At 37.8% G+C, this 11,115-nt stretch overlaps 1 long non-coding RNA gene across 1 annotated transcript; it reads right to left on the bottom strand.

The window, feature by feature from the left end:
* Positions 1 to 6,728: 6,728 nt before the first annotated feature.
* Positions 6,729 to 10,012, bottom strand: LOC139968904 (uncharacterized). The gene is made up of 3 exons (XR_011793577.1): positions 9,149 to 10,012; positions 7,867 to 7,927; positions 6,729 to 7,376 (listed from the first exon to the last, which is right to left on the bottom strand). It is a non-coding gene; the product is annotated as an uncharacterized lncRNA (long non-coding RNA).
* Between the last annotated feature and the right edge of the window lie 1,103 nt (positions 10,013 to 11,115).

Raw genomic sequence — 11,115 nt, 5'->3', positions numbered from 1 at the left:
TTAAAAAAAAAACACTATAGATGAATGGGGCTCATTTTCTGTAAAACGAATTAAAAAAAAAAAGAAATGATGAGAACATTCCAAAATTTCGGTAACAGCTTAAACAACTTTTCCGAGCCGTATACTTGTTTATTTGTTTAAGAGAGTTGTCATAAAGCGTGCGGAATTTTGTAATAGACAACTCAACTACCACAACAACAAAAATCCTCGCTATATAATGCCTTGAGAACTTCCAATAGCTGTAACTATGTATGGTATAAGCTGCTTACGTTTAAGCTGCTTATAAGGATTAAGCTGCTTATGGTATAAGAATTATGGTATTATATATTATTGTATCTCACTCGAGAGATCCACTGAGCCTAATTCCTCTAAATGCAATATTGCTTATAGGAATAACGGGGTGGGGGACTGTTAAATACAAAGTGAAATTGTATCTGGCTACAACAGGTATGAAGGTTGTCAACCTGGCAATCGTTTGTCTTTACCTTATTGAAATCCACAAAGGAAATTATTTCTACAAAACGTAGAGAAATTTTTTGACAGCTTGCCAAAGATAGCCTATCAATTAGATCCCTTTTGAACTTAGGTTTAATCATTAATGAGGTGAAAAATAGGTCAGACAATCATGTGAGGAAAGGGGGGGGGGGGGGAATGTGGAAATCTTCGACATACAACCTCATACAAACATCGTCAAATTGCTTACACAATACTCTATCCATTGATACCAACAAATAGCTGCATATAGGGCTCTGCTATATAAACTGACAAATTGTCCTCAGTAGCTGGAGAAAAGAAGCTCAACAATATTTGCATGTGTACATGAAGTACCTCAATTCAGAGCAGTAGCAACTCACATGGCTCCTCCCCCACCCTCCACCCCCAAAAATAAAAATGTTCAGTGCGCCCTCCTTCCTTCTAATAGTGTCACTAAATGTTAATTGGGGAAATTGCCTTTTGCAAATTTAAAGGCATTGAAGACTCGCCCCAAACCGCGTGCGGCCATTTGAAAAAGTTAACTTTCTGTTGCTTGCAAGTGACGTTTTGTTCGTGTCGCTACAAAATGCAGACAGTAATGAAACGTGATACCTTGTTATCTATAGCTGGACCTGAGATGTCCATCGCTGTATCGTTTTTTATACTGTGCTGTGGGTATTGACCGCAGCTGTATGTACTGACTGTACACTAGTGTCTAATTACCGACGGTAGCAAGCTGTGTGTGTATTTTCTGAGATCGATGGTGTTGTCTAACACTTCTGTTACACCTCATTCGAAACTAGGTCAGATTACCGGCATTAGACGTTTCTTTTTGCGCTAGTCTTCACACCCTCTAAGCTGGTTTGAAGCTGATACTTCCTTGAAACGATGACAAGAGCAAAGCTTCCGGTGAAATAGCAACATGATCGAATTAACGTCAAATGTCACGTGATCAAAGTAACCAGGGTAAAAGTGGAACTTAATCAACCTTGTGCAACTTACCTATATGACCTAACATAGTGTTAATTTAAGTCTCTAGTCAAGGATATTCCGGAACTTAACTTGCCCATGCTTAAACAAAATTGCAATTCAAGTTTAAGTAAAACAAACTGTTCTGTTGGTTGCTATTTAAATGCCAAACGATAAAATAGCTGAAAAGTGTTACACGTATGAGGAAGAAATGTAGTGACTGCAGTGCTTGAATGAATGCTTGTTTGTGACACGCCCTAATTGAACGAATTTCCGTAAAGATCTGCAGGGGCGTAGCGAGGAATTTGCCAAGGGAGGGCGAAACCGTAGGCAAACTATCAGAGACGTAGATACGGCATTGCAAACTATTTAAGCGTAGTCCCACCATAAGTTGACGCAAAGCATACAAGAACATTTTGGCTGAAAATGCCTCCCAGATCGCTGGAAATGGCACTTCCCAGTCCTTGTAAGTTGCATCTTAGCATTTTCTCTTTTGAAATTACTAGAGATATCATAAAAACATACAAAACAATATGCTCAAGGGGGGGGGGGGCGGTCGCCCCCTTCGTCCCCCCCCCTTGGCTACGCGCCTGGAGATCTGCAACTCCATGGATTGCCAACTTGTTTTAAATTTAGTCATCATATTTACTATACTTACACGCCCACTGAAGTCTGAAGCTAAATATCCATAGGAAACTCCATTTTAAACTCGAGGAAAAGCCATAATTGCGTTTTAAGAATCCGTATCACTAGGATCGTGGCAGGAATTTGTAAAATCTCCGTTTTCTTCAAAATTTGACAATTTTGTATTATAAAGAAGCCCGTGTAATCATCCTTACAGAAACTTTGGATGAAAAATTTGACAATTAATCAGTTATTATCTCATCGCTCTAATATAATTTTTTTCTTCTCCCCCCCACACTTTTTCTTCTTATTATTATTATTATTCATTTTTCTTGTAACATTTTGTTGTTGTCATGCTTTGTACCTTTCTTATACTTTGTAAGTTTGTATTTTGGGGATACCTCACTTACAAGTTCTTATGAACTTTTCGAGGATCCCCACAACCATATACTTTGTATGTATATACTTGAATTATGTAAAATGTTGATAACGTTGATGGTTGAAATATAGTTGAACAAGCACATAATAGATCGGATGACACCTGTATAAAAGTGCACATTACGGAAAAACATAGGGGACTTGGGACCACGTTCTACATTACCCCCTCCCCCACGCTTCATTGGTGAACGAAAATTTAGTTATTATGAATATTTCAAATCTTACATGACATTCAAAATTGTGATAAACATTAATGTTAAATCAAGGTAGATGTGATCCTGCAGTGACTAGCTGGGCAACGTTTCCAAAAATATTCTAACAAAAGCGTTTGAAGAAGATATTCCTTGTTCTCTCATTGCGAGTTCAAAGTTCAAAGTTTCTATGTGTCTGTATTTCTATGTTCCAGTGGCCGGAGCCCTCGGATGTTGTTGCGTTTTTGAGTCATTTATTGTTCTGTTTTTCAGACTTTAATGCACAAAAGCACATGCCAAGGGAATGTACCTTCTGTCAAAGCCTCCAAGCCCGGAAACTGCAATGCTCTCAGACAGTTCTCTTGAAACTATTTTGACCCAGCAATATCTTCTGGAACTTCCAATTGCATTTTGGATTGTATTTCAAAGACCCCGTGGAGCCCAGGTGGCAAATTCCCGGATGGTTTAGCGTTTTAAAGAATTTTATATAAACAAAGGAAGGGAAATTTGGACGTAAGGGAGGATGTTTCAGTGATTTTTAAATTTTTTTTTTAAAATTATTATATGATGATTATTATTATTTTTTGCCGTGTGTAACACAAAATAACTGAAGTATACTTGCATGGACAAGGGCTATATGGGCTTCCTTCAATGTGAGTAGACCATATACTGTTTTGTGATAATATGACATCATATTCAATCCCCAGATTAACTGTTCTCTAAGTATCTGATATTTCATCTATATTCAGTGACGACATTTAATTTGACTGGTTCTGTGTTTCATAAATCCATCTCCCACATTTTGAGTCAATAGTTAACGCTCATTAGTAAACACTTCCAACTGAAAAGATCTAATGAGCAGATATCCTATGAGTGTGACGTGAAAATGTTTGTGACAAATGATGCTAATGCAAAACGTTTTACCGTCTTATATCTTTACAAAAGGACACTTTTTCAATTACATTTATAATTTTAAAAGAAAAGGGCATTACTCTTGTTCTTAACCTTATTTAACTTTTTTTAATGACATAAAATTCGGGCACTCTTTAAAGGTAGAAACAGAAACACCTGGCCAGGCACATTTTACCCAAAAGGGCAGGGGCATCAATTCGAATTGTTCAGTAAGTGTGTGGGGGGGGGGGACACGGATAAAGCTGAAGGAGTGTGCGCGCCTTTACGGGGGGGGGTCCAGGGGCGGTCTCACATCTAAAATCTTCATGTTTGCTTCTGTTTGGTTCCTGAACTAATATGTCAGTCATAAAATATATTTCAACTAAAGGCATATCTGACAAGTGAATTTAGATTTAAAATTAAAAAAAGATTTACCTATTTAACATCCGGGTGTAACTTAGGGCCTTTATCGTGATTTATATAAACTTTAACTTAAACCAAAACGGAAACATTCTTAAACTTTGCACACAAGAATAAAATCAACTTGTTATACAGATAACTATAACATGCAAACATATGGTATCATACGTACATTTGAAAAAACACTATGGTATCTCAGTGGGCACATTCACTTTATCGAAAAGATGGCCTGGGTAGATCCTCAAGGGGGTGGGGGGCGGGGGCAGTTGAGGAACATCGAGAAACATGTATTATGTAAATGCTCCAGGGGATGTTAACTTGTATTGTGTACCTAAAATACATAGGCGTAGGAGGCGGGGGGCTGGGGGGCTGCAGCCCCCCCCCCCAACCAAATTTTTTTTGAAAATTCGGGCAATATGCTGAGAATTTTTCGGGCACTTACTGAGAGAAGAAAAATTTGCAAATTTGTGTTTTTCAATGGTTAAACTGATATTATTATCATTGTTATTATTGTAACGACTTCCCCAATAATTATAACCAATATGGAAGGGTAATAACAGGGAAAATATAAGCAAAATTTTCCGCGCGCGTTCAACATCTTAATGTGCATATCATATAGGCATTTATCAGTCATTTGCATGTGATGTTATAACCGATGAATGCCTATATGATATGCACATTACAATGTTGAACGCGCGCGGAGCGCGCGAAAAATTTTGGTTATATTTTTCGGGCAAGTCGTTACAGCCCCCCCCCCCCCCCCAAATCAAATTAGGCTCCTACGCCTATGCCAATATAGGCTACAGGTAGCTAAAGTATAGTGTGAGCTGCAAGGAACTCGCGAAGAAGCCTCATTCGCTTATCAAAGCCGAAAGCTGATCACCGAATCAGTCTCTTACATTCATACCGGCGTTATCATCCAATCACAGCACGCCGAATCTAACAAATGTCAGTCTAATTCGACATATGTCGATTTCAGGACTTATGGCTTACTAGGTGCACCGTAGACCAATGACATATAACATTTTTGCCGTTCTGGTCAGCAACGTCTTATTTGGCTTCTCTGTGGTATTTTCCGCGTTCCAAAAATGACCATTTGAAACCACGTCATTTACAATATATACGCGAGATGGAAATTTGCCAAATATTTTAATGTTAAAATGAAGGACAAACATAACTTCCTGGTGATAATGTTTAAATTTCGTAGTTATATAGGGATGGAGAAGGAGTTGGGTTATTTGGTGGTGGGGTGGTGGGGTGGTGGGGTGTCAAAAGGGTTTTTATATAAAGTGGAACGGGTTGCCCAACTAAACGTAACCATCACAGCTACAATGTTCACTTAAAATTTAGTCTGAAGTGATAGACTTAGTTTTTGTGCTATTGTCCCTACAGAATACTTGAATATAAAGTTACTTAAAGCTGCAACATATAGCACCAGATTGTATCTAAGGACCCTTGGTTAATCAACAAAATTCTCACACCCCTCCCTCAGGACGGCATTCACAAATAAACATTGTGCCCCCTAATTAAGTGCTGTGCCCTCCCTGTGCCCCCCAAGATTGAAATGTCTGGCGACGTCACTGTACAGAAGTCAAAGAGTTGTGTATCTAATTCCTGCCGATTCTTTGCCTTTCTTGGGACATATTTTGGACAAAAACGTTTCATTAATTAATATATGTTCTCATATCAAACTTATAGCAATTAAACACTAAGCCTGCATGTTGGTTTAATTCTCATTTACATGGGTTGCATCAATAGGATGCTATGGCGTAGGAAGGTACTTTTGAGTGGGGGGGGGGGCTGAAGACTGATGGCCGGCCTGGGGGAGGGGTCTAAGGGGAGGGGGTGTCCCCCTCCCCTTTGGAATTTTTTTGCATTTCCAGGTGGCCTCAGATGCAATTTGGTGCAATATTGGTGCAAACTTCAACTCCCACTCCATTTTGTAAAGAATTTTGCATTTTCACCTGGCCTTAAATGCAATTTGGTGCTCCAAATGAGATTTTTTTCTCATTTGGAAATGAAAAAGGGGTTTTCTGACTTGCGGAGCGGGGGGGGGGCGGAATGATACTTCCGCCCCCCCATATTTTTCACTGGGGGGCTGGCGCCCACCAGCCCCCCCGGTTCCTACGCCCTTGATAGGATGTTATACTTTTGCAGTGTTTCTCTTATTTTCCTGATGAGAATATTAAAGACATTATTTTACTGTTAGAAGCTCCGGTGCTAAGACGTGGACTACGTTATTGGGACAATGTTACACCACCTTATGAATTTCGGGGAACTGTATAGGGAATTCAAAACCTACAACTGAATAAGTGAAGAGGGTCGGATTTTTGTGGGGTGGGGGAAGGGGTGGGGGAATCGCCAATGATGGTGACATAAACAGCGAATGAGACAGCTCTCCTGCAGTGAGTTATAGAATGTATCTGGCGAACGAATGGTTAAGAGGCCACTTAAGTGTAACCAGGGGCACGACGATGACTCACTGGACTGACAAGTAATTGTAAATTTGAATTCCGTAAACATCGAGTGATTGTTAGTCTCCAGAATAGAGCCAATTAGAACACATTGAATGATTGTAAGCATTATCTAGTTATTACAAATAAGAAGTCTAGTGTTTAACGTTAATGTATAATAAAACAAAAACAACATACAAGATGCGACAGACCCCTGTGACAATACACTACAAATGTAGAAAAATTAAATTAACTATAATGATAAAACTATGGTAGGTGTAAAGTGTAATAGTACAATATTAGGAGTCCGTATATAGGAAATTCCATTATCACAACGAATCGAATGTTATCAGTGATTTCTATCAATCTAAATCATCTTTTTCACTTTATTGATATGCTGCCATAATTCATGAAAGAAAATAAGAAAATTTTGTATTTTGTGATTATTGCAAAGAAAATCCAAAGCAGGCGGTATGGTTCCTTGTTAACACTGCTTTGTTGTACTTCTCCTCATACAACATCATCTACTTATTTAATATACTTACTTATGGTTAGCAATGAGGTTTTATTAATACTTTAACTACACTTGAAGGAACTTTTCACTTCTCCAGATGTTGGCCAAATTCATTTTCCATACTTCTGTGGCTCCCATGGTTGACTCCGATAGTTTAACCCCCTTTTCAATACCTTGAGCAATCACCGATATTTTCCTTTACAGCTTTCCGTACAACTTTCCATTTCTCGTTTCCCTTACAATGTTTCCAGTCGTATGGATCATCGTTACCGTTACATAGGTCGAGTGACACACGAATGCACACCAACGCTTGACTTGTTTTCTTTTGGCAATAGCAGTAGTAGTTAAAACATTTGTTGAATTCGTTAGTAAATGCTTGCGAGCACATGTTTTCAGTTGTACCTGGCGTTAAAAGAACAAAAATGTTTAATATCGGCAATTCTGCTTTAGATGATCATGATGATCAACCTGATCATCAACCTGATCATCGTCATCGTCATCGTCATCGTCGTCGTCATCGTCATCGTCGTCGTCATCGTCATCGTCGTCGTCGTCAATGTGAAATTTAGCTCTAAACTTGCTAGTCTGTACAACATGTCTTTGCGAGTTCACTATTATCTAAAATTAGAATGCAGACGATTCTTGTATGTATGGGTGTATGTTTGTATGTGTATATGTGTGTATGTATGTATGTATGTATTTTAGATCCTCCTGCAAGCAGGAACTCTCGAAGAAGCCATCGTTGGCTTATCAAAGCCGCAGGCTGACCGAAGTCACTCTCTTAAGATTCATATTTAACGTCCATGATTATGAATTATTGTTACTGATAAACAACTGGGTTCATATTTTCTTCTTCGCCTATTTTATCACACAATCGTTGAATATGGCTCACCTGGAAGAATCATGAAGATAACCAACCCAATTACACAATGTTTTAGCAATTCCATCTTTTCCTGAAAATAAAAAGATATGTAAAATTAATTAAACTGACAAAGCGAACAAAGAAATCAATAATATATATATATATATATATATATATATATATAGTTGTCTGATGATCGCTTAACGCGTGACACTCTGAGCAACAACTACTAGTGTCCTGCCAGTCTCAACTTGTCTCAACCTATTTAATTTTAAAAGATGTATTGTTTCTATAGCTGTTTTGTTATTTAAGATACTCACTTTTAAAATATACTTAGTCTCTGGAAAAGCTCCTTTTAAGGCTAAAAGTTAACGTTAATCCATCGTAATTCAAATAATTTAACCAAAGAATGTTCCTTTAACTTCATACGAACACCAATAACAAAATGAACACCCTGTGACCTTCACAAATTTGTAGCACAATATAAACATATCATTTTTAGTGGCAAAATATAAACATATAATTTGTAGCAAAATATAAACATTTGTAGTTCATAACAGTTTGATGTTACCCCTTTGAGTTTTTGTATTGCATTTTGTTCCAAGAGTGCCAAAACAAATCTTTTTAAAACTTAAAAATTTCCGTCACGTTTTCCTTTTGGGACAAATATTAACATCCAACAAGGGACATTAGGACCCCCGGTGCAAACAATGGAATGGGTCGCCAAATGAGAGTCTACCATTTATTAGAAATTCGTTCATCCAAGCTAAACCATGGTTTGGGCATGGGTGACCCAAGTTTCCTCATGGAAATGTTTCTATCTAGACCGCCGAATACCGGCGCAGGTGTGCTACTCTCAGGCCTACTAGACTCTTTACCTTAATAATTTTCTGTTGGGGACCCCCCACGGCAACGAAAAAGCAATGGGCCTAAAGAATCCATGGGCCCGTTTTGTTTACTCATGCACTGCACGCCCGATATCCATAGCATAACCATTTTCCCGACTCCAGTGATGGTTGGTGTTTTTTGGGTGGGGTGGGGGTGGGTGGGGTGGGGGGGGGGGGAGTTATCGTAAGCTCAAAGTGTGATTACTCGTAATCCGCCGGGAACAGTTTGTTTGGGTAAGAAGAAAGACACCCTTGGTATTTGTTTCACAACATATTACTAATTAAGTTTATGCATAAACGACTAGTGAGTTTTAGGGATAAATGATAGCCTATTTATGTTAATACTATCATGGAACGGAAAAAATATTTTTATTTTGACAACAGATACGAAAAAAAACCCATGTCAACCCAAGATATAAACTTACCTCAGAAGAGCGATCATAAAACAGCTGCCAAGTTCTGCTAAAGATTATTTCATCTGCAAAGTTAGTTTAAAAAAAAGGACCGAACAGTTATGCTTTTTGAGTAAATGTAAAAATCCTATGTTGGCCTACCGTTGTTAAATTAAAGAAGCGGAATTGAACTTTCGTATATTGGGCAGTACAAATTCATGTCCCCAAATGACACGCCTTCTATTCGAAGACTTCTGCAAACAAAAACAGTCTATAGCAGTAGAGAGTCACACGTGTTATCCCGGTCATGTGGTATTTGGCGCGCATGAGCAGGTTGACAACTGGCTTCAATTATTGGAATAATCTTGGATTTCCTTCTTCATGCATGGCGCTGTTATTTCCACTTTGCGTTGCTCACACGTATTTGTCCAACTTGACCCTCCAATCTTCGTGACTGTTACGCAGGCAAATCTTCCTGAACGTTGCAGCTCGAATGGTTTATTGGTCTATATGAAAGAAGTTGAAATAAGTCTTCAAGTTTTCGCTTATATATATAGCTGAAAACTATAGTATTATATCGTGTCACTCCCAAGTGCAGGACATATATATGCGGTACAGGAAACACTGTAAATGTTACCTTTTAACACAGTGACTTTAATTTTGTCAAAGCTCATGATATACGTTGAACTAGAATTCGTCACGTTACGTCGAGCTTTGAATAATATTAAAATATGGGCAGACAATGCCAAACTTTTATTGAAGACAAATAATAATTCCACATTGTTAATATGCAAAACTTCATCTCAATATATTGTCTTGTCCCTAAGTCGAGATTGATGGTTGATTGAATATCCACATGATATACTGACTAGCTATAGACTTTTCTATTCTTGCTTGTGTTTTATATCACGGTAGGTTACCGTAATTATATCTGGGCACAGTTCTTCTAAAGCTTTGCAGTTTAGGCTCGTTAATTTATCCACTTGAAACCTAATACATATTGGGTTTTAATTGCATTTTGATGTCAACTATTTTGTAGAAATATTATGTTACTTTCTGGATAAAGGATGTAATATTATAATATTACATTACATAGGGCAAAAACAAAAACATTTTCATCTGCAGATCTTGGCCCTGATGACGTCAGAATTCATTCTACTGTTGCCAGATGCTTTAAGTTGATCGATTCGTCGTTATTTAATTATTTATTATTCTTTTCATCTCCGTCAGTTTATTGTTTGCGGTTGCATTAACAAATATTACAAAAGATGACAAAGATGAAGAAGACATAAAAGAAGGTTTCATGCATGCAGAGAAATAAATTAGAAACAAAGAAATATTCAAATTTATAATAATAATAATAATAATAATAATAATAATAATAATAATAATAATAAAAATAATAATAATAATAACAACAATAATAATAGCATACACCATATAAATACCCTATGGCCATTCACACTAAATTACCAAACAATTTTGGTCTGTAGTAATTTGCACTTCGTTCCAAAACCATGTAGGTTTTCAGCAACGGCGGCCAAAAAGTTGTCTGTCACTTGTAAACAAAACCTCTTTATCATTCCAAAGACGTTTCATACACTTTGCTCTGTGAAGGTTAATTTAAGGCGATACAAACCTTACCATCATCTTTACTTTATGTGACAGAGCAGAGAGGACTTTGTGGAAGAACAATTCCCCCCAAACAGCTAAGAATAAATCTTGCTCCGTTTCGAAGATCCTACAGTTGTTGAACAGTCCTGTCTGGTAGCTGTCATCTTGTAAATCTGTGACGTCATCGTGCCACAAGGATCTGAACATGTGACGTTCTCCGGGTTTTTTAGTTTCGATGATAATCGTAACCTTTGTAGTCATGCAGGCGGATGGGGTGTGTGTGTGTGTGTGCATATTTTCCTCGAGGAGACCATTTGGTGGACGAATTAATATCGAGAATGTAATCCTTTGGTCTGAATACAATACGTACATGACTTAACCAGAGG

This window comes from Apostichopus japonicus, chromosome 6, assembly GCF_037975245.1.
Source record: "Apostichopus japonicus isolate 1M-3 chromosome 6, ASM3797524v1, whole genome shotgun sequence".
NCBI lineage: Eukaryota > Metazoa > Echinodermata > Holothuroidea > Aspidochirotida > Stichopodidae > Apostichopus > Apostichopus japonicus.
The sequence above is the reverse complement of the archived record's forward strand: the minus strand, read 5'-3'. Positions and strand labels throughout refer to the sequence as shown.